Consider the following 25,819-nt stretch of genomic DNA (forward strand, 5'->3'; position numbering starts at 1 on the left):
ACATTGTGGAGTATTCCTCCAGGTGATGTACAAGAAACAGTACAGACAAAGGTAGAAGAGAATGAACTAAGTCAATTACACACACACACACACACACACACACACACACACACACACACACACACACCCCCCCCTCACTCTCTTCCACTTGAGTCAGGCCCCAAGGGAAAGACCTTGGAAGTTCACTCCATGAGGCTTTTATTTTTCTTTCACTTCCAGTGTTCTCTCTCCCCAAATGCCAGTGTTTCAAGCAGAAGACAGGTAGAACCTTTTAAAGGCAGTCAGTCCTTCACATGGAGGAGCCTGTTGGTGGGTGAGGGGAGAGCTGCCCCAGAAGGAGGAAGGAGGACGAAGCCCATCAACAGGGTTAGAAGCAGCCCTTTAGAGCCTGACAGCCCACTCACCAGCTGTGAGACCTTGGGCAAGTTTTCTTGACCTTTCTGAGCCTGTTCCTCACCTGGAAAATGGGAAGGACAACATTGCTTCCCTTCCCAGGGCTCCTCTGTGCCTAAATGAGATGACAAGGCCAAGTGTCTGGCACATGGCAAATACCAGCAGGGTCATGGGATCACTGTGTTCATTCTGGAGCACAAAGACACGTGGCTCTGGAGACAGAGGGCCAGGCTGTGTGGCCTACGGCAAGTTACTTGACCTTCCTGAGCCTCTGCTTCCTCAACTGTAAAATTGGGTTGCAATGGGACCAAGGCCAGGGGTCCCAGTCGGTCACAGGTATCCTCACAGCCATGACAGCAGCTCCCCTCTTCCCCAGTGGCCCCCACCTTGATCCTACTCACCTGAGACTGTGAATGATGGACAGGAGGCAGGTGTCTAGCCTGTGCTCTCCTGCTCAGGACGTGACCTGCCAAGACTGGAGCTTCTAGACCGAAGGTTGCTTCCAACTTTCACCTTCTTTGGGGCCTCAGCCTTAGGTCCCCCTGCTTCTGGCCCCTGTGCCATTCCCTGGAAATCAGGACCCGTGCCCAAGTCCCCAAAACTGAACCAGGATGTCAGGCTACGGGAGGATACATCAGAATTAGGTCTTAACTGCTTATGTATTCTGATCCATTTTATCAAAACTTTCTTTTCTGCCAGTCCTTTTAAAATAGTAATGTCAAACTCCTCTTTGGTGTCTGTGAGGCTCTTTGTGAGTGTTTTTGGGGATAGAGGAAATGGTGCAATAGATTTTTGTTGCCTCTTCCCCCTTTAAAAATCCATCAAAAGTCAACACTGTGGTGAAAACTTCCCACTTCCACTGTCTGGGAGGCCCGTGGTCTCCTCCTGAAATGTCAGCAGTGTGTGCACACCTTTTCTGGCAGTCTCCCTGCTGTAGGTAACACGTCATGTGTGGAAACTCTTGCCTTACAGCATGACGAAGAAAAACCCTCAAATTTCTATATTGTTTTAAAAAAGAGGCGCCATTTCCCTGGGGCCAGTACCAACCAAGAGACAGGTACATGGAATGAAAATAACCTTGGCTGTGGCTTGCGCAAAAATACACAAAAGACCGTCCATGCGGCCTAAGGTAAACATCTAGGGATGATCACCAGCAGAACAAAAGGAGAAACTCTACCCCCTCCCCCACTACCATAAAAGGAAACCCACTTCAAAGTAAAATAACAAAAATGTTCAAGTTCAAATGAAATGATTGCCCGGTGTCTTTAGTCTTTACAGCATCACGTTTTCGAGTCAGGTTTCCACAAATTAGCTGCCAATCACACTGGCTTTTAATTGCTCAGATAGACACAGGGTGCTTTGAGCTGGCATGGCTGACTTTTCCGGTCTCCAATTGTTCCTTTTGGAAGTAGCAAATGAAAATCCTGTCCAAGCACAGAGGTTCTGGGGACACCCGGGGCTCCAATCTCTGCCTTGACTCCTGGAGGACAGGTCACTTAACCTCTGCCTCCAGTTCTTTTTCTTAAAATGGGGTGGTTGGGAGCGCAGATTCAAGAGTTGGAAGGCCCCTAAAATGTGCGTGTCCGGTGTCAAGAATCCAATCCATAGTGAATAAAAACCTCGGCCTTGAATTTGGTGGAAAATAACTTTTACTTTCAGACATCCGTGTAGTGAGGGTACACCAGGCATGTTTATTCCGATGAAGGGGAGAGTCAGGTTGCCACAGAACAGAACCTTCGTGATTGACTCTTAAGATTCAGAAAAGTAGGTTTTAAAAACATATTCAACACATAGTAAATGCCTGAACCTTTGCCCACGGGTGCAGAGGGTAGGCACGGCCCTCCACTTCGTGCCCTTTTATCATTTGGTACCACAGGTGGCTGTTTTCCAGCCTTTTCCTCTATCTTAGTGGTTCTCAAACTTGAGGCACTTTAGAATCTCCTGCAGGGCTTGTTAGCACAGGTTCCTGGGCCGCACCCCGGAGTTTCTGATTTGGCAGGGCTGGGGCAGGAAGGGGGGTAACCTGGGGGGTTTGCATGTCTGACAAGAGCCCAGGTGGTGCTGATACTGCTGGTGCAGGGACCACATTTTGAGAACCACTGCTCTATTTGACATTAAATATTTACTCAGGAAACTTCCCTTCCAAGCCCAGCATTCCCCGGACGTGCTGACCACAGGATCAGCAGATGGTCACGGGTTTGAGGGGAAAAGATGGAGGACGTAAAGGTGTGTGTCTGACAAGCTCCCTGCAGCGCACATGGCTGTCAGTTGTCTGCAGTGGGACCTCTTGAGAGAGTCCCATAATTTGGAGTGTGGTGAGCTGCAAATGTAGGACCCCAGGGGAGTCATAAAGATGCTGACCACAGAGCTTCAGGTGGTGTAAATCACTAAATCAAGGTTCCAGAAAGGGGTGGGCGTTGGACATTCTAGTTTCTTTCTGGCCAAGGGGCATCAAGTCTACCTAAAGTGAGGGTCTGGAATATTCTAGAGGGGGGGGGGCTGGAATATTCCGGAGGAGGGCAGGCTGTTCTCAGGGAGGCAGAATGCATTTTGGAAAAGCAGCTGCACTGTGGGGCATGGCGGTGGCTAAGCCCTGGGAAGGTGGCCAGGCCAGGGTTGTGTTCTTGCATGCTGGCGCTGGGCAGTGCGCAGTTCTGGGTGGTGGGGGGTAGAGGGCACGCGTTTGCCTTTGCAGCCTCAGACCTCTGAAGGGAACGGTGCAAACCGCAAGCGAATTCACCAGCTTAACAAAATTAAGTAGAGCTTCCTCTGGTTCTTACAGTTCTCTCTCTCATTCTCTCTCTGGAGTTGACCCCATTTTAAAACTTTATTAGGTTTTTAATCAGGTTTCATGAGGAAGCGCATTAAACAAGGTTAGAATCTAACCTTTCAGAAAGACACAAACAAGGTGAATATAGCAGCACCCCCCCTCCCCCTAATCTGCGGGAGGTATGTTCCAAGACCCCCCAGGGCATGCTTGAAGCCTTGGATACCTAACCCGTGTAGACTATGTTTTCCCTATACCTACAGACCTGTGATAAAGTTGAATTGACAAAATAGGCACAGTAAGAGATTAACAATGATAAAATAGAACAATTACGTACTATAAGTTACGCAAATATGGTCTCTCCACCTCTTAAAACAGCTCATTGTACTGTACTCACCCTTCTTGCGATGACATGAGATGATACAGTGCCTCCATGATGAGATGGAGTGAGGCGAGTGACACGTATTAAGTAAAATAAGGGTGACTTGAACACAAGCACTGAGCTACACACCATGACAGTCGCTCTGGTAACCGAGATGGTTACTAAGTGACTAATGGGTAGGGAGGGTATGCGGTACGGAGACGCTGGACAAAGGGATGGAGTATGAGATTTTATCACATGACTCAGAAGTCGTGCTCAATGTAAAACTTGTGAATTGTTTGTTTCTGGAATTTTCCATTTAATATTTTCCAACTGTGGCTAAGTGAAATTGCAGAACACAAAACCGTGGACAAGGGGGGACTTCTGTACTGCCTGCTCTACCTAGTTTAAGAGTGCAGCAGGCTTTGTTTGGTCCCGGGGAGCCAGCCCTGGGGACTTCCATAATTAGGTTTGTTCCCTTTGTTCTGGCTCCTGGGCAGCAAGGAGCAGTGGCTCAGGGCGAGTACTGACAGGTGGCTGGGGAGTGCATGCCACTTGTCCCAATGCAGTTTGGGTGAGGCCAACTCTTTAAGCACTTTTAAAGCAGGGGGTGGAAGGGTTCACGTGAAGTTGGTGTGCATTTCGAAAAGACCATTTTGGCTGTTACATGCAGAAGACATGGGGCTCAAATGGAAGCTGGAGAGGATGTGGGGAGACCAAAAGGGGATGCAATTCTGCAGGGCCTGTTAACACTCAGTCCCTGAGCCTTGCCCCTCCCCTCCCCCATGCAGCAGGTGTGCAGTGGGCCCAGGAGTCTGCCTTTCCGACACGCTGATGCTGTCACCACTAGCTTGTGCCCTGTTGGTGGCAGGGGAGTTGGTAAGTGGATGGATTTTCAGAGACGTGCATTTTGCACATGTTAAGAAGGCAGGAAGACATTTCTGAAAACCTGGGACTCTTTAGTTTGAAGATACTTGTCTCCAAGCAGAACTTGGTATAAATTTCAGCGATGCCTTAGTGATTTGAGGACGAGGTGAGGGGCAAAACTTCACAACGCAGTAGACTCACCTCCTGGAACTCCGAGGTGACAGAGCTCAGGGCCGCTCTGATTAACCCAGGCGCCAGCTGGGTAACTTTGGTGTTGTGCAGTGTCTGCCCCTTGTCTTTCTGCGGCACAGCAGTGAGGTTACACAGACCCAGGGTTATCAGACTGGCCCTGGGTCTCTCTCTGTCCTATCGAAAGCCAGAGGGATAGATATCTTCCTTTCTTTAGTGTTTCAGAAAGGATGCTAGCCAATCCAGCCACTCCATCTTTAAACTCCTTCCTCGGCTCTGAACGAAGGCGGGGACACACACCCGAGATATAAGTGAGGTGTAAAAACGCTGTCACTCTGGAGCCACCTGTTCGGTTTCCAATTCTACCAGGTCCCTGGCTCAGAGGCCCTGGAGAAAGGAAGCCCACCTGTCAGCACAGGTGACAGGCCGCATCACCTAGGACAGGAGTGTCTGACAGAAGGACAACCTCGGCAGAGTCCCCTTGTGCCTGGCTCTCATCCCGCAGGGGACACATGCCTGATGGAGAGCCCTGGAACTCTCTCACTCACAGTAGGGCATTTACTCTCCAGGACCAGCTAGGAAACAGACATGTTCCCTGTCTAGGGAGCTACAAAAAGCTTTCCTGTCTCCGGGAGAGTCCCCAGGGGACACCATCCTGTAACCAGGGCCTCCCTCCCCTCCACTATACTCTATTCACAGCTACCACCACACTCATCAAAACAAAGGCCCCAGGTCCCTGCTGTGTGTTCCCAGCACGTCACAGGAAATGTTCAGTGTAGTGGCGTTTAGCCCTCCTGAGGGCCCACATCTCCATGTCACAGGAGGAAGCTGGTAGCACTTGTGTCCCTCAGTAGGAAGCTAATGCTGCCAGGAGTGGCTTTCCTTTATAAACCCAGCTGTTTGTGTGGGTGGATAAACAGCCTCAGGGCACCTGTGTTTTTGGTGGCGCTCCTACTGCAGGAAGAACCTTGAGCTGGGGTTCTGGAGGGTTTGGCTGGCAGTGTCCTGGCGTTGCGGAGGCTGCGTGGGGAGCGTGGCCTGGAGCGCTGCCTGTGGTGGGGTGCGACCCTGGTGTTGTGAAGTAGCCGTTTTCTGATTGGCTACGGCCTGATTCACAACACCAGCTGCCCCACCGCACCGTGCTGGGGAGGACTCGGAGTGGTCGCCGTCCTGTTCGTGGGGTCACCTCTTCGGTGCTGCTTCTGGATGTGGAGAGGGGAGAGAGAGCAGCCATGCGTTAGAACCAGAACGCAAGCAGATTCGACATTTCGTTTCCCCCTCTGTCCCCATCTGACCTTTTATGTTGTGTTCGTGTTCTTTGCCACCCTTCCTATCCCTTGGGGTCATGGGTGGGTATCCGAGGAGCTCTGGACCCACTTATCTATGCGTTAGTGCTTCTCTGGGAACGGTCTACTGCCTTTAACACATCTTCAAAGGGTAACACAAGTCTCCACTGCCCCAGCAGGTGTAACGGTAAACAATCAGTCAGGTTTTTCCTTCTGGAGCAACAGGAACACAGGGATTCCCGTTACTTTGTTGCCAAACACAGAAACCAGAGACCCTTCTCACCTTGTGTTCTGAGTAATAACTCTGCCAAGACCCCCTCCCTCTCAGTGTGTTTGCCTGTGCAGGGTCCCCAGACCTCGAAGGTCCGTGGAGTAGCTCCCACGTCTCCTAAAGATGACCAGGGTCCGAATGGAACCTTCCAAGGATGGAGAGTAGCCCCCTGACTCAGCCCTCCAAAGGGGGAAAACACACTCCAATCACAAAATAAGGGCAATCACTGCGGATTTGGGCACTCACGCGAGCAACAAAAGTTAAGACGGGCTGAAAAGAAACTAGGTTGTGCAAGTGAACACAATGAACCATCACTGTGCCCTGCCTTTCAGCAGGTAATGTGCTGGGGCTCGTCCTCTCGGAGCTTTAGCTGGGAGGTATTGAGTGTGTACTAGAGAAACTCAGCAGTAAGATGACGCTGGAACTCTCCTTTTGGTATCTGCCTGGATTTTTATCACCATTAGGAAATTATGTAACATAAACTGACATGAAAATAGCATTTGAAGTTTAATCCCTATTTCCAGGTGTCGCTAAACACTTTTAAATGAACAGCTCTTTGGCCCCAAATGGCTCCTGCCTGCTGCATGGTTCTTAGTTACCCAATCAAGAAGAATTACATTTTCCACTTTCTGCCATCTATCTTGGAACTGGCTTTATTTTAAGGACACAAAGTTGGCAAGTGCCTAGTACTAGATGTGGCACAGAAGTTCTGCCAAAGTTCTTGCTGGAGTCGGGGGAGGCAGAAACTTTGAGTAATTCATCAATCATAGCTTAACACTGTGGCCTTGGAGTTTGGAAATGTCTGGGTTTTTTTTTTTTGTCTATCATCAAAGTATCCCTGCGGGGACATTAGGCCATAATGTCTGCACCGGGGCCTCTGTGGTCCACATTGCTGCCAAGTTGGGGATCGCTGCCACACGTGGCTGGCTCGTGCCAGGCTCCCAGGCAGGCCGTGCACGGACCAGCTGTGCATTCGCTGTGTGCTGTGCTGGACGTCCCGGCCAGGTGTTGTTCTAGGTACTTCACACCCTGTGATGGCCATGATCTGTCAATGTGCCCACTAGGTTAGGAATGGGACGTGCAGAAGGACGTGCAGAACTCATGTGGTGAAGGACCAGTGGGAGGAGGCAGGATGGGGAGGGTACTCAGCGTCAGCTCAGCCTCCCACTCCCTGGGTGGACACGGCTGAGTCCAGCTGCCACCTCCTCTTCAGATTCCTCATCTGTTGACGATTGGCCTGGAGCACATGGTCCCTAGGCACCCCCAGCTCTGCAGGCTGGGGACCTGTTCTCGGAATGCACTATGGACTAGAGGGTGGCTGTGTGGCACTGTGGTGGAGCATTGGGACTTTGGAAGCGGGGAGAACTGGGTGTCAGTCAGCCACATGGAGGCCCTGCTGGAACATACCCGTTTCCTCCCGCCTCAGGGCCTTTTCACCTGCTGTTGCCTCTCTGAGGACCTCAGGGACCCCAGGGGCATTGGAAGAGAATGTAAGATTCCTGGTCTTCCAATATTCTGCACCAATTTTAACCAAAGCCTTTTATCTCTTTATTTCCCATTCTGGCCTTATGTTAGTTCTTCCTCGCTACTCGCTTGGTAGGGTCAAACCAGTTAATTCTGTGTGTGTGTGTGTGTTTTTTCTTTCTTTTTTAATGTCACATAATGATCACTTGGTTTAGACAATCCCAAGGACATGACATTTATCTAAACTTTGTGACATCAGAGGTTGCTAATCAACAAAACACTTTTCTGTCTGTGACTTCTGGAAAAAGATGACGGTAACAGAAACACAGGTAGTTTCCTCATCAACCACCTCCCAGAATGACCATGGGTCAAGGCGGAGTCCATTCAGTGCCGGACATCCCCCCCATCTGGATAGGGGGACGGTGGAGGGGATTCAGGGTTCCACTCCCACGCGAAGATCTTGCTTCAGTCGGTTTGGGAGTGAAGCCAGGATCCAGCCCCCACCCCAGGGATTGTGATAAACCAGATTTGGGAACGGCTGCTCTAAATCTAGGCTCTGTTAAAAGCCCACGTTCCTAATGAGCCTCAGCGCAGTGGGAGTCTGATACGGCTTCAGCATCTTCAGAGGAAAATGAAATCTTGCCCGCATGGCAGGAGCTGTTGGTGCTCAGTGCCACTGCTCCCGGGCAAGGATGCCCTCGGCCTGGGGTCAGGAATGGGAGGTGTGTGGTCAGGCTGCACACAGCAACACGTACCAGGCAGTTAACATCCTAGAGCAGCCCTCAGCAGTGATGCACTAGAGTTGGTGGACCAATACCCCTCTTTCTTGCCCCACACAGGCTCCCAGAGGTCCCCACTGGCTCACAGCCGCAACCTGAAGGATAACACCATCCTCACTGGCTCCCTCGCCCTCCCCTCGCCAACCTCACACAGTGCTGCCTGGATCCAGCTCTCAACACTCAGCTGTGTGTTCGTGTCGGTGTTAAGTGTACTGAAGTGCGCCCATGTTTTGAATGGGTAGATCCTACGTGTTTCCCACGGTCACTTTTAGCAGAGCGGGACCAAGGTGAGGAGAGCGAGGCAATCACTCGTAGATGCTGAGCCCGCTCTTGCACCAGCAGGGCTGAGAGCCCCTCCTGAAAATTTGTGTCCTGAGTTCTCTTGTTTGCTCACCCAGATCCTGCTCTGGCTTTCAGAACATCAGAATACACAAATCAGGCAAAACAACCCATGGCAAGTAGGTGTTTTCTAAAGTGTGTTGTAGTTGTGTTTCTTCATTGCTTTTTCATAGCCGATAACTCTCCAGATGGAAGACCTTTTGGCATCAAAACTGGAGTATTAGGATAATTCTGCACGGTCAGTGAGTCACGCGTGCCGTCTGTCACAGGCACTTAAGACAGCATGTCCACTCTAGGACAACGGTGAAAATAACCCCAAAGGCGACAGTGAAGCCTAGCTGCCTCAGCCTATCTTGGCGGATGCCTTCCAGGTAGGCTTTAAAGTGCAAACTCCTGGTTCAAAGGGGACTGCCTGGCTGGCCGAGCCCGGCGCCGAGTTTATCAGCACAGTTAATATCGTATGCAAATAGATTTCCCGCTTTGGTCATGCCAGTCCATTAATTCAGCCTCTTGTCAGCTACATCTTTATCCTTGGCAGGTTAATCCTGCCAAATGCCTTTGCTGTAGCACATGTCACGCTGTGCCTATGTCCAACAATGCAATCTTGCTAATCCTGTTGTATCAGCTTTGTGGCCCTGTCTGGTCAATCCAGTGGTAGAAACAGTGCCTATACGGGTTTTGCCAAGATCTTTCTCCTCCTCTGCTACCCACCCCTTCCTTTTAAAAAAATTTTATTTTAAATATGGTTTCAATTAAGTGGTTGGAAAGTCAACCACCGTGTTTGGACAGGTGCCCACCCCAATGTTTTTCAGACAAGAATGTCAGGGCTCTCAATGGGCCTCGAAACTCTTTCCAGCAGCCTCACCAGCCATTGGCTGAATATGATTCAATGGGAATGGTTAGAACAGGAAAATCTGCTAAACTTCTCTCTTCTCCACACATTAAGGGCTTGGAGATGACTGAATGGATGGCATATGTTATCGCCCATTATCTTTGGTGCCAACCTCTATAGTGGAAATATTAGCATGAGTAATTAGGAGAGGTGCCGTCCCTTCCTGCAGTCACCTGTGTCAGGTACCCACCTGACAGAGGAGAATCATCTCCATGACGTACTCTGTACCGCCGCTCTAGGCTGTGGCCTGGCAGGGTTACGAGTGTGGGCCTTGCAACCAGATTTGCCCAGGTTCAAATCTTGGCTGGACCACTTTCTACCTGGACCTTAGGCAAGTCGTTTAACTGCTCTGGCCTTGCTCTCGTCACTTGTAAAATGGGGATAAGCACAGCACCTGCCGTGTGCTAATCGCTCAGAATGGTGCTGCCACACCCATAGCAGGCACTGGGTAAGTGTAAGATAATATCAGCATAGATTGTGAGAATTGTTAAAACTCACATCGTTTACAGCTTAAGCTAAGTGCATGGTAAAATTACACACGGGCGTGTCTTAGTTATTCCAATATTATTGACTATATTCCCTATGCTGTACTTTACATCCCTGTCACTATTGCTGTAACTGGTAATTTGTACTTTTTAAGCTCTTCATCTTTTTCACCCATCACCCTAACCCACCTCCCATCTGGCTACCGTCAGTTTGTTCTCCGAGTCTATGAATTTACTTCTGTTTTGTTTGTTTTTTAGATTCCAAATATAAGTGAAATCATATGGTATTTGTCTTTCTCTGACTTACTTCACTTAGTATAATACCCTTTAGGTCCATCCATGTTGTCGCAAATGGCAAGATTTTATTCTTTTTATGGCTGAGTAAAATTCCATTGTATACGTGTACCACATCTTTGTGTATTGATGGACACTTAGGTTGCTTCCATATCTTGGCTATTGTAAATGATGCTGCAATGAACATAGGGGTGAATATATCTTTTCAAATTAGTGTTTTGGATTTCTTCAGATAAATACCCAGAAGTGGAATTGCTGGATCATTAGGTAATTCTATTTTAATTTTTCACGGAACCGCCATACTGTTTTCCAGAGTGTCTGTACCAATTTACAATTTCACCAACAGTGCACGAGCGCTCCCTTTTCTCCACATCCTCACCAACACTTGGTTGTTGATTTATTGATGATGGCCATTCTGACAGGTATGAGGTAATATCTCATTGTGGTTTTAATTTGCATTTCTCTGATGATGGGTGATGTTGAGCATCTTTTCATGTCTATTGGCCATCTGTATGTCCTCTTATGACAAATGTCTATTCAGGTCCTCTGCCCATTTTTGAATTGGATTGTTTATCTTTTTGGTGTTAAGTTGTATGAGTTCATTGAACATTTTGGATATTAACCCCTCATCAGATATATCATTGGTGAATATCTTCTCCCATTTAGTAGGTTGTCTTTTCATTTGTTGATAGTTTCCTTCACTGTGCAAAACCTTTTTAGTTTTGTGTAGTCCCATTTGTTCATTTTTTTCTTTTGTTTCCCATGCCCAAGGAAACATATCCAAAAAAATATTACTAAGGGCAGTGTCAGAGAGTTTGCTGTCTATGTTTTCTTCTAGGAGTTTCATGGTTTGGGGTCTTACGTTTAAGTCTTTAATCCATTTTGAGTTTATTCTTGTATATGGTATAAGAAAGTGATCCAGTTTCAATCTTTTGTATGTGTTTGTCCAGTTTTGCCAAACACCATAAATTGAAAACACTGTCTTTACCCCTTTGTATGTTCTTGCCTCCTTTGTCATAGATTAATTGACTATATAGATGTGGGTTTATTTCTAGGCTCTCTGTTCTGTTCCATTGATCTATGTATCTGTTTTTATGCCAGTACCATGCTGTTTTGATTACTATGGCCTTGTAATGTACTTTGATATCAGATAGCGTGACACCTCCAACTTTGTTCTTCTTTCTCAAGATGGCTTTGGCTGTTCAGGGTCTTCTGCTGTTCCATATAAATTTTAGAATTATTTGTTCTAGTTCTGTGAAAAATGCCATTGGTATTTTGATAGGTATTGCATTGACTCTATAGATTGCTTTGGGTAGATGGTATAGACAATTTAATGATGTTAATTCTTCCTATCCATGAGCACGTTATATGTTTCCATTTATTTGTATCTTCTTCAATGTCTTATAGTTTTCCAAGTATAGGTCTTTTACCTCCTTGGTTAAATTTATTCCTAGGTTGTTTTTTTTTGATGCAATTGTACATGGGATTGTTTTCTGAATTTCTCTTTCTGATAGTTTGTTATTGGTGTATAAAAACACAACTGATTTCTGAATATTAATTTTGTATCCAGCTACTTTACTAAATTGATTTATCAGTTCTAATAGTTTTTTGGTAGAATCTTTAGGGTTCTCCATATATAGGGTCATGTCATCTACAAAAAATTAGTTTTACTGCTTTCTTTTCCAACATGGATGCCTTTTATTTCTTTTTTTGTCTGATTGCTGTGGCTAGCACTTCCAATACCATGTTGAATAAAAGTGGTAAAAGTGGACATCCTGTCCTGTTCCTGATCTTAAAGAAAAAGATTTCAGCTTTTCACGACTAAGTATGATGTTAGCTGTGGGTTTGACATATATGGCCTTTATTATGTTGAGGTATGTTCCCCCTATCACCACTTTGCTGAGAGTTCTTATCATAAATGGATATTGGATTTTGTCAAGTCCTTTTTCTACATCTACTGATATTATCATATTATTTTTATTTTTCATTTTGTTTATGTGGCGTATCATATTAATTGATTTGCGGATATTGAACCAATATTGCATCTCGGGAATAAATCCCACTTGATCATGGAGTAAGATCTTTTTAAGGTATTGCTGAATTTGGTTTGCTAATATTTTGTTGAGGATTTTTGCATCTATGTTCATCAGGGATATTGGCCTATATGTTTTTTGTAGTGTCTTTGTCTGGTTTTAGTATCAGGGTAATGCTGACTGCATAAAATGAGTTTGGGAGCCTTCCTTCTCCAATTTTTTGGAATAATTTGAGAAGGATGGGTATTAATTCTTTGAATTTTTGGTAAAATTCACCTGTGAAGCCATCTGGCCCAGGACTGATTTGTTGGGAGTTTTTTGATTACTGATTTGATATTGTTCATAGTTATTGGTCTGTTCAGTTTTTGTATTTCTTCCTGATTCAGTCCTGGAAGACTGTATGTTTCTAGGATTTTATCCATTTCTTCCAGGTTGTCCAATTTGTTGTCATATGTAATTGTTTATAGTATTTTCTTATAATTCTTTGTATTTCTGTGGTGTCGAGGGTCATTTCTCTTTCTTTTCGAATTCCATTTATTTGGGCCCTCTTTCTCTCTTTCTTGATGACTCTGGCTAAAGGTTTATTAATTTTATTTATCTTTTCAAAGAACCAGCTCTCAGTTTCATTGATCTTTCCTATGATTTTTAGATTCTATTTCATTTTAGACTCCATTTCGTTTACTTCTGCTCTGATATTTATTATCTCCTTCCTTCTACTCACTTTGGGATTTGTTAGTTTTTCTTATTCTAGTTCCTTTAAGTGTAAGGTTAGATTGTTTGAGATTTTTGTTTCTTCAGGTAGGCCTATATTGCTATAAATTTCCCCCTTAGAAGTGCTTTGGCTATGTTCCATAGATTTGGGGTTGTTGTGTTTTCATTTTCATTTGTCTCAGGGTATCTTCTGATTTCTTCCTTGATCTTGTTGTTAACACATTCATTATGTAGTAGTATGTTATTTAACCTCCAGGTGTTTGTGTATTTCTCAGTTTTTTTTCTTGTAATTGATTTCTAGTTTTGTACCATGATGATTGGAGAAGATGCTTAATATGATTTCAATCTTAGATTTATTGAGACTTGATTTGTGGCCTAAAGTGTGACCTATACTGGAAAATCACATGCACTTGAATGTATAGTCTGCTGTTTTGGGGTGAAATGCTCTAAAAATATCAATTAAATCCATCTGATCTAATTTGTCACTTAAGGCCACTGTTTCCTTGTTGATTTTCTGTCTAGATGATCTATCCACTGATGTCAATGGGGTGTTAAAGTCCCCTACTATTACTGTATTACTGTTGATCTATCACTTTATGTATGTCAGTGTTTGATTTATATATTTAGTTGCTCTGAAATTGTGTGCATAAATGTTTACAAAAGTTATATTCTCTTGGATTGATCCCTTTTTTTCATTATGAAGTGAGCTTCTTTGTCTTTTGTTATAGCCTTTGTTTTAAAGTTTATTTTGTCCAAGTATTGCTACCCTAGTTTTTTTTTCCCCATTTCCATTTGCATGAAATGTCTTTTTCTATCCCTTTACTTTCAGTCTGTGTGTGTCTTTTGATCTGAAGTAGGTCTCTTGTAGACAGTATATGTAAGAGTCTTGTTTTCTTATGCATTCCGCCACCCTATGTATTTTGATTGGAGCATGTAATCCATTTACATTTAAAGTACTTATTGATAGATATGTAATTACTGGCATTTTATTATTCATATTTTTTATCTTTATCTTTTTTCTTCGTCTTTGTAGTCTTCTTAAAGAAGTTCCTTTAACATTTCTTGTAATACCAATTTGGTGGTGATGAATTCCTTTATTATTTCTGTTGTCTGAGATGCTCTTTATCTCTCCTTGAATTTTAAATGATATCCTTGCTGGGTAGTCTTGGGTGTAAGTCTTTGCTTTTCATCACTTTGAATATTTATTTCATGTCAATCTCTTCTGGGCTGCAAAGTTTCTGTTGAGAAATCAGCTAATGTTCTTATGGGGGCTCCCTTGTAGGTAACTAATGACCTATCACTTGATGCTTTTAAGATTCCCTCTTTGTCTTTAACCCTCAGCATTTTAATTATGGTATGGGCCTTTTTTGTTTCATCTTGTTTGGGACTTTGCACTTCCAAGACTTGTATATCTATTTCCTTTACCAGGTTAGGGAAGTTTTCAGTCATTATTTCTTCAAATAGACTTCCAATCTCTTGTTCTTTCTCTTCTCCTTCTGGTACTCCTATAATAATAATGTTGGTACACTTGATGTTGTCCCAGAGGGTCTCTTAAACTATCCTCATTTTTAAAATTCTTTTTTCTTTTTGCTGTTCCAATTGGATGTTCTCCACTACCTAGTGTTCCAGATTGTTGATTCGATCCTCTGCTTCATCTAATCTGCTGTTGATTCTCTATCATGTAATCTTTATTTCAGTTATTATAGTCTTTATTTCTCACTGGTTCTGTTTTGTTTTCTGTCCCTTTGTTGAAGTTCTCACTGAGTCCATATATTCTTCCACTAAGTTCATTAAGCATCCTTATAACCAGTGTTTTGAACTCTGTAGCTAGTAGATTGCTTGTCTCCATTTTATTTAGTTCTTTTTCTGGATTTTGTCCTGTTCTTTCATTTGGGACATGTTTGTCTCCTCATTTTGGCTGCCTCCGTGTGTTTGTTTCTATATATCAGGTAGATCTGTTGCATCTCCCGGTCTTGGCAGAGTGACCTTATGTTGTAGGTGTCCTGTGGGGCCCAGTGGTGTGGTGCAGTCGCCCCAGTCACCTGAACCGGATGCTCCATTGGTGTCCCTTGTGTGGACTTTGTGTGCCCTCCTGTTGTAGTTGAGCCTTGATTGCTGTTGGCACGATGGTGGGGTTGATCCTTAGGCTGGCTGGCTGTGAGGGCTGGCTGTGACTACAGTGGATGAGCTGTTGTGTAGGGCTGACCCCATGGAGCAGAAGTCGCTTTACTGGGGCTCTGGGGCCAGCCAAGTCTGCCCTTCAGGTGCATCATTTGTGGAGCTGGTTTGGTGGTGTTCTAGTATAGCCTGGTGCTTTGGAAGGGGCTCCAGGGCAGGACAGGACAGGGTCAGCTGCAGGTTATGCTCAACCTGGGGCCTCCTGGAAGGAGCTATAAAGGGATCTGTGGTTGCTTGTCACTTTTGCTGGGCTTGGAGGTGCTTGAGAGAGGCTATGCTGTGAACCGAGGCTGGCTGCCACTAGTGCTAGGCTTGGGACTCTTTGGTGGGCATCGTGATGTGAGCTTAGGCCAGCTGCCACTTGTGCTGGGCTTGTGGCCAGTTATTTGAAGTTATGTGCCAAACCAAGACTGGCGACTGCTCTTGCGAGGCTTGGGGCCACCTGATGGGAGTTGCAATACAAGTTGAGAATGGTTGCCGTTTCTGCCAGGCTTGAAGCCACTTAGCCAAAGGAAAAGGACACACCAAAGCCAATTGCTGCTTGTTTGAGGTTTGTGGACCTTTGAGAGATTTTGGGAAAGTCTGTTGTGTGAGCCAAGGCAGACTGCTTGTGTAGAAAAGCTGCTGAAAGAGGTTGGGCCAGGCATGCAAGTTGGGTGGAGTGAAGTCTCAGGGAATCACCAGGGCCAAGTTAATGGAAAGCACAGATTTGGAACCCACATATCAGATGGGTGGGGGTAGGGGTCAACAAAAGGACAATGACACCTGCCAGCACTTCCATCCCCAGAAAGAACTGTCCTGATCCCTGTCCCTCCAGCCCTTGACTTGAAGCTAGTTCATTTAGTTCCTCCCTGTGTGTCCCTGGCACTTTTCGAGCTGCTGTCCCTGTGCTGGAGCCCAGAGTGTGAGTTTGAGAGACAGTAAGTCTGTGCATGGTCCATTGACGAGGACACTTAGGTCTCCAGCAGCCCTCTGTCTCACTTGGACACAATCCTCCCTGGTTTTCACAGCCAGGTATTATGGGGACATATCTTCCTGGCACTGGAGCCTCAGGCTGGAGCCTGGTGCGAGGCTGGGACCTTTAGCTTCTCAGTGGGGGACCTCTGCAGCTGAGATAGCCCTCCTGTTTCTTACCTGCCACACTGCGGGTGTGGGACCTGCTTGGTCATCACCTCTGCCCCTTCTACCGGTCTCGATGTGGCTTCTTCTTTTCTTCTTTATATCCTTAGTCAAAGGACTTCTAGTTAGCTAGTTTTCAGGTGGTTCTCAAGGTTATTGCTCTGTAATTTAGTTGTACTTTTGACGTGGTCATGGGAGGAGGTGAGCATAGTGTTTACCTTCTCCACCATCTTGACCAGAAGTCCAGATCTTGTCATAAAGTCCTGTCATTTGCTGAGAACTTGCTATGTCCTTGTCATCAGGCTTGACACTTCACAGTTGTGATCTTGTTGAATTCTAGTTGAGGTGAGACAATACTGTTTTATCAATTTCATTTGACAGTTAGCTTACCCAAAGTTGCAGTGGCTGCAGAGCTGTGGTTTGAGCCCAGGGCTGCTGGCCACACAATACATCTTGGTTATGACGCCATTTCTTCTGCTGGGCATCCAAGTCAAGGGTGAATCTTCTGAATTACCAACTCCCTTCAGCATTTATTTGTTCCAAGTTACAGTTATGCCAAATGCAATATTTCCCTTTTTATTTTTTGATGCATCCTGTACTCAGGGTTTTTTTTGGGGGGGGTGGAAGGGGGAGCAATGTGGTAAAAAACAAACAAACAAACCCCACAACACTCCTTTTCTGCAAAACTTAGGAAATTCCAGCATCCAGCACGCTCCAATGATTAGAAAAACCCTATATATCCCGAGTCTATTCTACAGATCTTAGTCCACTTTTCATTTGCCAGTCTCTTGAATAAAATGGGTTTGCAAACCTCATACTAATTAAAACATGATGGAATCAAGCTATTTGCGAAATTAGCAGTTCGAACTCTCTGGCCTCCGTGGCTTAGCTGAGTCCTCCAAGGCACACCTGTGTGTTGTCTTGGCGGGAATTCCTGCTGAGAGGGCAGTCCATCTAGGTTGGGTCTTGAGAGAACAGTGCTTACTTAGCAGAATGCAAACATCTCTGAACTTTGCTTTCTGGATAAAAAGCAGCATTAGCCTCCCATTCCATTTCCGCCCGCAGGAGCAATCCCGCATCCAGCCCCTGCCCCTGCTCGTGATGAATCTCAGCGGCAAAGAAGCTCCTCCTTGAGATGGGCTGCTGGATCGGAATGCAGCCTTCTGAGGGGAGGGGTGGGAGGAGAATAACAAGCACGAGGTTTGAGAAGCCTGCTCCCTGCCCAATGTGCTGCAGGAAGCTTTTTTCAGTGGTTGATTCACTGTCAGAAAATTTGCTTTTGCCATGAATGCCACTGCAGCATCATGGAGGGAGTTTATGACTTCTTCTTTTCTATGGTGCGAATTTGGTGCCTTAGTTGTGGTGTTTCTTTTTTTTCCTGTTCTTTTTCAGCCAAATCAAAGTTGGCTAAATCTGGTCTCTTTGGTGTTTAGATGTGTTCAGCACTGGGTCCTGTGAGAGGGACAGAAAGTGCTGGGGTTTCTCTACTCAAAAGGATCTGACAATTTCATACAATTGAAAGAGCTGCTTTTGACTTCGCTCTCAGGACTCTGCTTTTCTAACTCTTCATTGAATTTGAAAATGCTCGAAGGTTGTTAAATTTTCTTATTTCTTTTACTGTGGCCATCTCGGTTACTAGGCTTGTTGAGGGTGTGTGTGTGGGAGAGGTGATTACAGGGAAGTGAAAATCCCACCTGTGTTCAGCAGAGGTGGCTAAGACCTGAGGTGCTAAGAGCTTCTAAAAGGGCTGTCAGCTCCTTGCCTTTCCAGAATAATTCTATTACTATTTTAGCAACCAAACGAAAAGCAGGAAAACCTTGCTTTAAAGAAACCCAATACCCTGTAAGTCTCTATTTACACAAAAACCACCCAAGTAGTGACTTATTCAAGAGATGTAGGACCCTGTTAAAAAGCAAGTTTGCTCGATACCTTGAATATCACAGGAGACACTTCATTTTAGGGACATGCCCATTGTATGCAGACACATCTGAATTTCTCCTGAAAAGGGATTTCTTTTGAAAAAGGCCCTCCCTCCCCTGCAAGCCCCAGTAGACATATTGACAACGGAGGATTAAGACACATTGACTAGAGGGTTACTGCCTAACCCGCTGTGTGACAAATGCCTATTAATAAACAAACAAGACAGTCTTGTCTCATGTTGCTCAAATGCAAAGTCCTATCACCCACTGACCAGAGCTGAGGGGTCCATGGGTGATTGACCTCTCCTGTCCCAGCAGCTGCCCTGGACCCGGGAGAGACACCCCCAGACGAAGGTGGCTGTGGAAGGGGCCTGGGCTCCACCCCCAGCGACAGGTGAGCTGCGCTCCCTTCCTACGGGCAGGCCCCTCTTGCTTTGGTTCTCCACATTTCTGTTGCCAGAGGACAAAATGCTTTCTTGTCAGACAAAAACGTCCGTTGGGGAAGCTTGACCAAGCAGTTTTTCTCAGGGAAGAAAAGAGGTTGTTGTTTGAAAACAGCAGAGGCCTGGCATTTCTGGTTCTCAGCAGAGACCTCCTTTTTCTGTTTTGAAAGGCCTGCTCCCTCCCACAGTTTCTGGCCACAGAGCCCGGGGGAATTTCCCCTGCAAGGCTCTCAGGCCTCTGTCCCAACCGGTTTGCACTCTCCTCTCTCCAGATTTCTCCCAAAAAATCATCTTATTAAAAATACAGCAAGTAATATAGTCTTGGAGGAAGACAACCTTTTAAAGAAATGGTTTAACACATTAACAAGGGGAGGTTCAGCTTCAGAACAGAATGAGGTAACTCTACGACACCACAAAATCCTCAGGAAAAGATAATGAGGGACAGGCTTCTGAGAACAAGGAATCACCACCTGTCTTAGGTGCACAGCCCTGAACTGGGGGAGATGCTGGCGTACCTACCCTCACACCTGTGCAGTCTCACGTTCACAGTCTATTAGGTGGCCCCGCCTTTATCCAGAGAGATCCCCAGCGAAGTGGGGGATGACTCTTAAGTCCGAATCTTTCCGTGATTACGAACCAGCTTCTGGGGGCTGGGAGCCGTCATCATGTGGAAGATCCTGTCCCCAGACTCTAGACGTAGGCACATCACTGACATGACTCTTACAGAATGTCACCATTGGTGCAGCTCAAGAATCCACTCCTGTTATCCCCTAAAGGAGACCCAAGTCAGCTGGAGCTAGTGGATTCCTCCGGCACCCTGGCTCTATGTACCACACCTTGAAAGTGCTTCTGAGTTCTGGGGACAAGGGGCAGCTTTCCTGCAAATGGAGGGGCTCACATGCTTGGGGCAGAGGGTATTCAGAGGCATGACTGGAGGACAGGAAGTTAGATGGACCAAGGCAGAGGGCAGAATTCAGGGCTCTATGTGGCTACCTTGGAAACACTATTTTAAAAAAAATTCTCTGTGTAATTATTGATGAAAGTGAATGCGGAATACTTAGACAAATATCCCCGAGACTTCACTTAAAGTAAAGCACGTTTGAAACCCTAGGTATTTAAGCATTTAAAGACAGTATGGTGAGACGGGCTCCATAACACAGAAAAGATCAAGGAAGAACTTTCCCCAAGTGGATGCCGGGGGAGGGTGGAGATCGGTCTGCATATAAAGACGAAGCTCCACCCCATCTGACCTTGCAATGCCATCTACATGCTCCAGCTCACTCTGTTCCTGTTTCCTTATTGCTAAACTGGGAATAACAACACCCTTGGGCCTTGAAATCACACATTATGCACTTTGCCCATGACCACAGCCAACTCAGAACCGCGTCACGTGGCACATAGAAAACCTACTGATTTGTGGGTACTGCTAAGCCTCTCCGTCCTTGTTCTCGACACAAAACAGGATATCCAGTCTCCTTCTTCATTTTGCAAGAAATTTCCCGGACAGGGTCACTGTCACAGTCAGTCTAACTTCAGACTCAGCATAGGCCACCTTGGAACTCAGCTGAATTTCACGGGAAGCCATTCTGGCCCAAAGCAGGACCACTGTATTACTGATCTTCTATCTTAACTCTGGGCTGAAAATCTGTGGGTGGGCAAGAGAGGTGGGGAATTCTGCCAGCCTGGGCTCACTGCTGGATTCTCGCCTGCACTTGCGTATCTTTTAAGAGAGCGAGAGGGCACAGCTACGTACCATTATCAAAGAACCTTTAAGTGCCTCTTAGCAATTGTTTGATGCAATGCTTCTAGGGCCATGCTTTTATGGGTCTTAAGCGTAAGTGGCAAGAGGATGAAGAGTTGCCTGTTTTAGGGTGAAGGCACCCTGACCATTCCTCCTCCCCTCACCCCCATTCCACATCCTTAGAAAGAAAAAAAACAACAAAAAACAAAACAAGAGGGATGATGATGCAATACTCTGTAGACAAAGTACCAAGCCTGTAACCTAGCTGATGGGACTCCTTTGTCACCTCACTCCCAGCGGCAACAGCTTCAGACCTGGACGTTCAAGGGAAGCTGAAGAGAAAGGGGTGAAATGAGAAGACCCTCTGCAAAGCTTAACTTCTCAGCTGACCTCTGTCCCCCTGTCCTTGACATGCACTACACTAGGACACGAGGAAATTGGGAATGGGCCATGGTTTTATCCCCATTTTGCAGATGAGGAACACTGAGGCAGTGGGGCTGAAAGCAAACTTTTCTGAGGGGCAGCCTCTTAACCTTTATGAAAGTCACAGGTGGGTAGGAGCCATACATATTTTGTAAATGTCTTTCAAGATGTTTCAAATTTTGTTTTATAGTTAATGCTTTTTATTTTTATTTTTCTTCAATAATGGGTTTAGACCAGCAAAGTGAAAAGGTGATGAAGAACAAGGCAGCTCGTCCACACAGTTATCAAGACTGAGTTGGCAGGAAGTTGGGGTGAGTAGACTGCACACCGGCAGGACGTGAGGGGGGTGGGGGTTCGTCACAGTAACCCCCAGGAGGCCGGCAGACATTTCCAAACACCACTTCTCTTGACTTTTTGAGTTTGAATCCCTTGTTAACAGGACCATGGGCAGCATATGGAAGTACATGAGAGCATGACCTTGCTTCAGGGGTAGAGCTGGAGTCAGGTGAGAGATACTGTCACACCCCTGTGTGACCCTGGGCCACACACACTTTTACCCCAAGCTCAGCTAGGTTGCGTAGAACAGGGAACTGTTATTATCATTGAACAAGATAATGTGGCCATGTAAGGCTTTGTCACATGCAAAATATCCCCTTGCAAAGCACACTGAACTATAAAACACTGCTCACCTTTTGGGGCTGATTCCAAGTGTCTGCCCACTTAGTACTCACCGAGCAGAGTGAGTTGGCAGGAAGTTTTCTGTGTGAAGAAGTTCTGAGGGGACTCCCACAGAGACACTCTGGGCACCTGGGGTAGAAGGACAAAGGTCAGTGAGACAGGCTGCCATTGATTAGCAGACAGTTACCTCATCTGTAAAATGGGGACAACAACACTTATCCTCCTTGGTCATTAGAAGGAATAAAGCAGACAATCCTTGGGTTTAATAGATATTCACGGTCATCGCTGGTGGCTCACCAATAGGTGCCCCGAATACTACAGAAATAAGCCCAAATACTACAGTGGGGAGTCCCTGGGGCTGGCTCTGTCTTGGGGAGCCCTGGAGGAGAGGTGCACACTTGAACATTCCTTCTAAATGATTCCTCCGGGCTCAGTGCTCTTTATACCAAAGGGTGACATGTGGGTAGAACCCATTATGTTCTTGGAAGTGGTTTTTGGCAATATCATCAAATACTAGGAAGAAAAATAGGATCAAAGTAGAGGATTGCTTATTCATAGCCAAGACTGACTACACAGTGTTTAGGTATGCACAGTAAAAGCAAAGAAAAACAATGGAGAAAGGAAACATTATATAACTCATGTGGGTAGGAGAGCTGGACAGCAATATTGAGAAAACATTTTGGTGCCCATTAGGTAACTGTGCCCACCTTGTCCCCGAAGGCTAAGTGCTTACTTGTCTGGGCTCTGCCATGCACTGACCTCCATCATCCCCGCTGAAATGAGAGAGCCCATCTCAATGGCAGCATTGCCCAGCATGCCCAGCCACCACAGAGCTCTTCATGGCAGCTGGTGTGCCCTCACTAATGTATTTCTCAGGTTCTTAGTGGAGAATGTCCTTGGAGGCTGCTCTGGGGACAGTGAGGAAGTGGGTGCACAGGGCACATGTGATAAATCCACTCCAACATCCCAGCCTTCCCGAGCCTTTGATTCCTTCCATCTATGTTATACCAGGTTAATTCTAGAAGCTCACTGAATGTACGAGTAGCACCATGGAATCCAACTTTCAGCCAACCAGAACGCATCTCTTAGAGCCACTTGCAGCTGCTGGAGGTACCATGTTAAATTCAGATTCTCTATTTCACCTTCCTTAGTCTAATTTTCTTAGAATCCATTTCTATGTGTATTTCTTAGGTTCTCACCATTACAAATTAGCAAAACATTACAGTCCTTTTGGAGGAATGCCCCTCCTGGCCTCTCCCAACTCCTGTGCCTTGGGGACTGGGTGCCACCCTGTCTATGCCACGGGGAGGGGTCTAGTCTGAGGCAGAGCTCCTGGGCTCCAAATCTTTGCATCCCTAGTTTCTACCAGTGTTTCTACCCATGGGAACAAGTCTTTGGGAAGCAAAATTTGCTGACAGAGATGATCCGCTCTATTTTGGTGTTTTGCCAGAGATTTTACTGTGATTTTCAAATTGAAGAACCCTTTGATCATGAAAGGGTCCCAGTGGAGTGAGCCTGAGGAAATGCCCTGGAGTCTGACAGTGCCGCTTTTTGGAACTGCCTCTCTGATCACCTTTGGAGGCAGGGGCCAGCACTGTGAACTCCCACCTTTTCCTCCCTCCAAATGCCAGAATATGTTAAATTGTTATCAGAGACAGACTGTGAGTTCAGGTCTGCTGAGGAGGGGTAGACATCCTGGAGGAGTTGGCAGCTTCCAGAATGCCTCTGTTGCAGTAACCAACCACCTTTCACCAAGCCTGACTGTGCCACGTGGTCCAGGTGCCCCACACACCTTCAAGCCTCACAGTGACCCACGGAGGTGGGTATCACTGCCCCCACTTTATGGGTGAGGAGATGGAGACTCGGTCTCTCCCATGTGCTGCCCCCCACATCCCTACGTGCTCCCAGAGGAGTGACAACAAGTCAGGGAGGTTGGTGTGGCGTTCCCCAGACGACGAGGTAACAAAGCCTGCGTCTGGGTCATGGAGGGGGCAGTGAAATGAGGAGAGACGTGGGCTTCTGGGTCAGTCACGAGGGATGTGACTTGGGCTCTGGCCACAGTCCTTGAGCCTCCCGGCATTATCAGGAAGCATCACCCTTCCTTTTCTTGCAGGTTGGCAGGCTGCCTACTCTGTCGCTTTTCAAATCCCCTGGTTGCAGAAGGGAGACCAACTCAAACGGTTCCATTTTATTCCCGTTTTAGAATCACCTCCTTAACTTGAGTTTTGAAAAGCCTGGAATTGGCAGCAAAATGGAACCTTCAGATTATCTAAGAATTTGAACACTTAAGTTGCTTCTGAAATGTATACAAGAAAGTCTATGATTCCTAAACACAAAGCAATCCTGTGTCAATAGACTCAGCTCTCAGAAACCATGTTTGATGCTTTGAGACTAATTATTGTCCCAAAGTATGCAAAGTTTAAAATTTTTCAATAATTTAACACCAGTGTACAAATATAATGAGAAATTACCATTTTTCAGCAAGTAAGGCCAATTCCTGAGTTAGAGTTGTAACATTTCTGAAAGATACGGCTTTGGTGAGGGAGCTGGGACTTTGGGTCAGAGAGACGCACAAGCTTGATTCCTGGCTGTGGGGTTCTCGGGGAAGCCATGTGACCTCAGTCTCCTCATGGTGAAATGGGGACTGTAACTCCCTAGAGGGTCGTTGTGGGGATCAAACCAAATGAACATGGGCACAAATGCTACTAATTAATAATGAGGATCGTTGAGCTTGACACACCTCAGTTTTATTCTCTTTGCCTTTGAATCTCTCATTCTAGTTGCAGGAAGAGAAAATTTCCACGTCCCCAGCATTCCTGCAAGGATTTCTTTCGGATTGAGTTGCTAAGCAAACTGAGTTAGACACCGCAGAATTTGGTAACTAGCGATTTGAAAAACGAACACACACGTAAGCCCCAAAGTAACAGGCTGCTCCTCGCTTCTTTGAAGCGAAGACCAGTGTCACCTCCCGGACTTTAAACACGGAGACTTTCCTCACCATCATTGCTGGACAGAAGTGTTAATTGTACAATGGGTTGGCCGCGTCCCGCAAAACTCCTATTCTAAACAACGGAGAATAAGCCGAAACCAAATCCTCCCAACCCAGCATAAGACTAGGACAAACGCATAAGGACTCTGCACGTGCCGGTCCTGACGAGGTGAGCATTTAAATCCTGGGGTGACAGAATCCTGCTGCACTTCCGTTTTTGTCCTACTCGTCAAAATGACCCCACCTTGGGAGTTTCGGATGGGAAGTTGCAAAAGCCATGATGGGGCCAGGGGATGAGATCCCGTGGCTCAGTCTGTGGGGTGTGCAGTCTCTGCTTTCTGTCAGGATGGAACCGGATGGGAAGGGGACAGACTGCCACGGCTGAGACTCGCTGCAAACATCCCAGCTGAACCAGAGGCTCGGACCCCAGCAACACAGCTGCCCCCTTTCCTGCCATGGAAATAGAACCTGCCTGACAAAGCATCCTAAATACAAAGAAACCCTCCTCCCAGTGGACTCAGCTCGTGGAAATCATGTTTTATGCTTTCAGCCTAATTAACAAGCAACGGTCATCTTATCTTGCCATCCTGATTTTGTTCTTGATTGGTTTGCTTTCGATTTGGGTTATGAACCAAATCAGTCGAAAAGGGGTTATGGAACAATCTTTCCTCATCTCTCCTCTCTGCACACAGATAACCCCTCTCCCCCCATTCCTTAGTCTTTGATGCTACGACTAGATCTACAAGCGTGCAAGTGCCATTAACTGACATTCATCAAAACAATCTCCATTGTTCATAGACGTGAGCGGCCGAGAGGTGGAAATGACTTGGCATTTCATTTTAATCTGTACTGAAGACTTGTCTGACAAAACATATTAAGGGTAACAATTGCTGGTTTGGGAATGAAGCTTTGTTTATGGTTTGCCCCATATTTTTCTTTCCTCAAGGAAAGGAAATGACACTTCCCCTCTCCTTCCCAACCTTCTGCAGCTTACCAGGCCCCGCTCCCCACCCCCCATCATCCATGAAACCATAACATTTAATTTTCCTCCCTGAGTGAAGCTTTTGTTAAGCAGTGCCTATAAAATTATAATAAACATTCTGGGTCTCTGCACCAGCCTCTGAGATTAAAAAAAAAAAAAAACAACAATAACAAAACAACTAAGAAGCTGTGCCTTTAATATGGTGTTATCGGCGGG

At 46.1% G+C, this 25,819-nt stretch overlaps 2 long non-coding RNA genes across 3 annotated transcripts in view; one reads left to right on the forward strand and one right to left on the reverse strand.

Moving 5' to 3' along the window:
• Positions 1–18,579: 18,579 nt before the first annotated feature.
• Positions 18,580–25,676, forward strand: LOC141567168 (uncharacterized). 2 transcript variants are annotated; one of them, XR_012489599.1, is made up of 5 exons: positions 18,580–18,741; positions 21,187–21,265; positions 21,394–21,459; positions 22,644–22,742; positions 24,413–25,676. It is a non-coding gene; the product is annotated as an uncharacterized LOC141567168 (long non-coding RNA). The 2 variants fall into 2 exon arrangements; XR_012489598.1 differs by lacking the exon at positions 21,394–21,459.
• LOC141567169 (uncharacterized) overlaps positions 21,507–25,819 on the reverse strand; it is a 100,889-nt gene continuing 96,576 nt past the window's right edge. Inside the window, exon 3 of the long non-coding RNA XR_012489600.1 lies at positions 21,507–21,761. This is a non-coding gene — a long non-coding RNA (uncharacterized LOC141567169). The remainder of the gene's footprint in view (positions 21,762–25,819) is intronic.

The sequence above is a fragment of the Rhinolophus sinicus genome, linkage group LG10 (assembly GCF_036562045.2).
Source record: "Rhinolophus sinicus isolate RSC01 linkage group LG10, ASM3656204v1, whole genome shotgun sequence".
Lineage (NCBI taxonomy): Eukaryota > Metazoa > Chordata > Mammalia > Chiroptera > Rhinolophidae > Rhinolophus > Rhinolophus sinicus.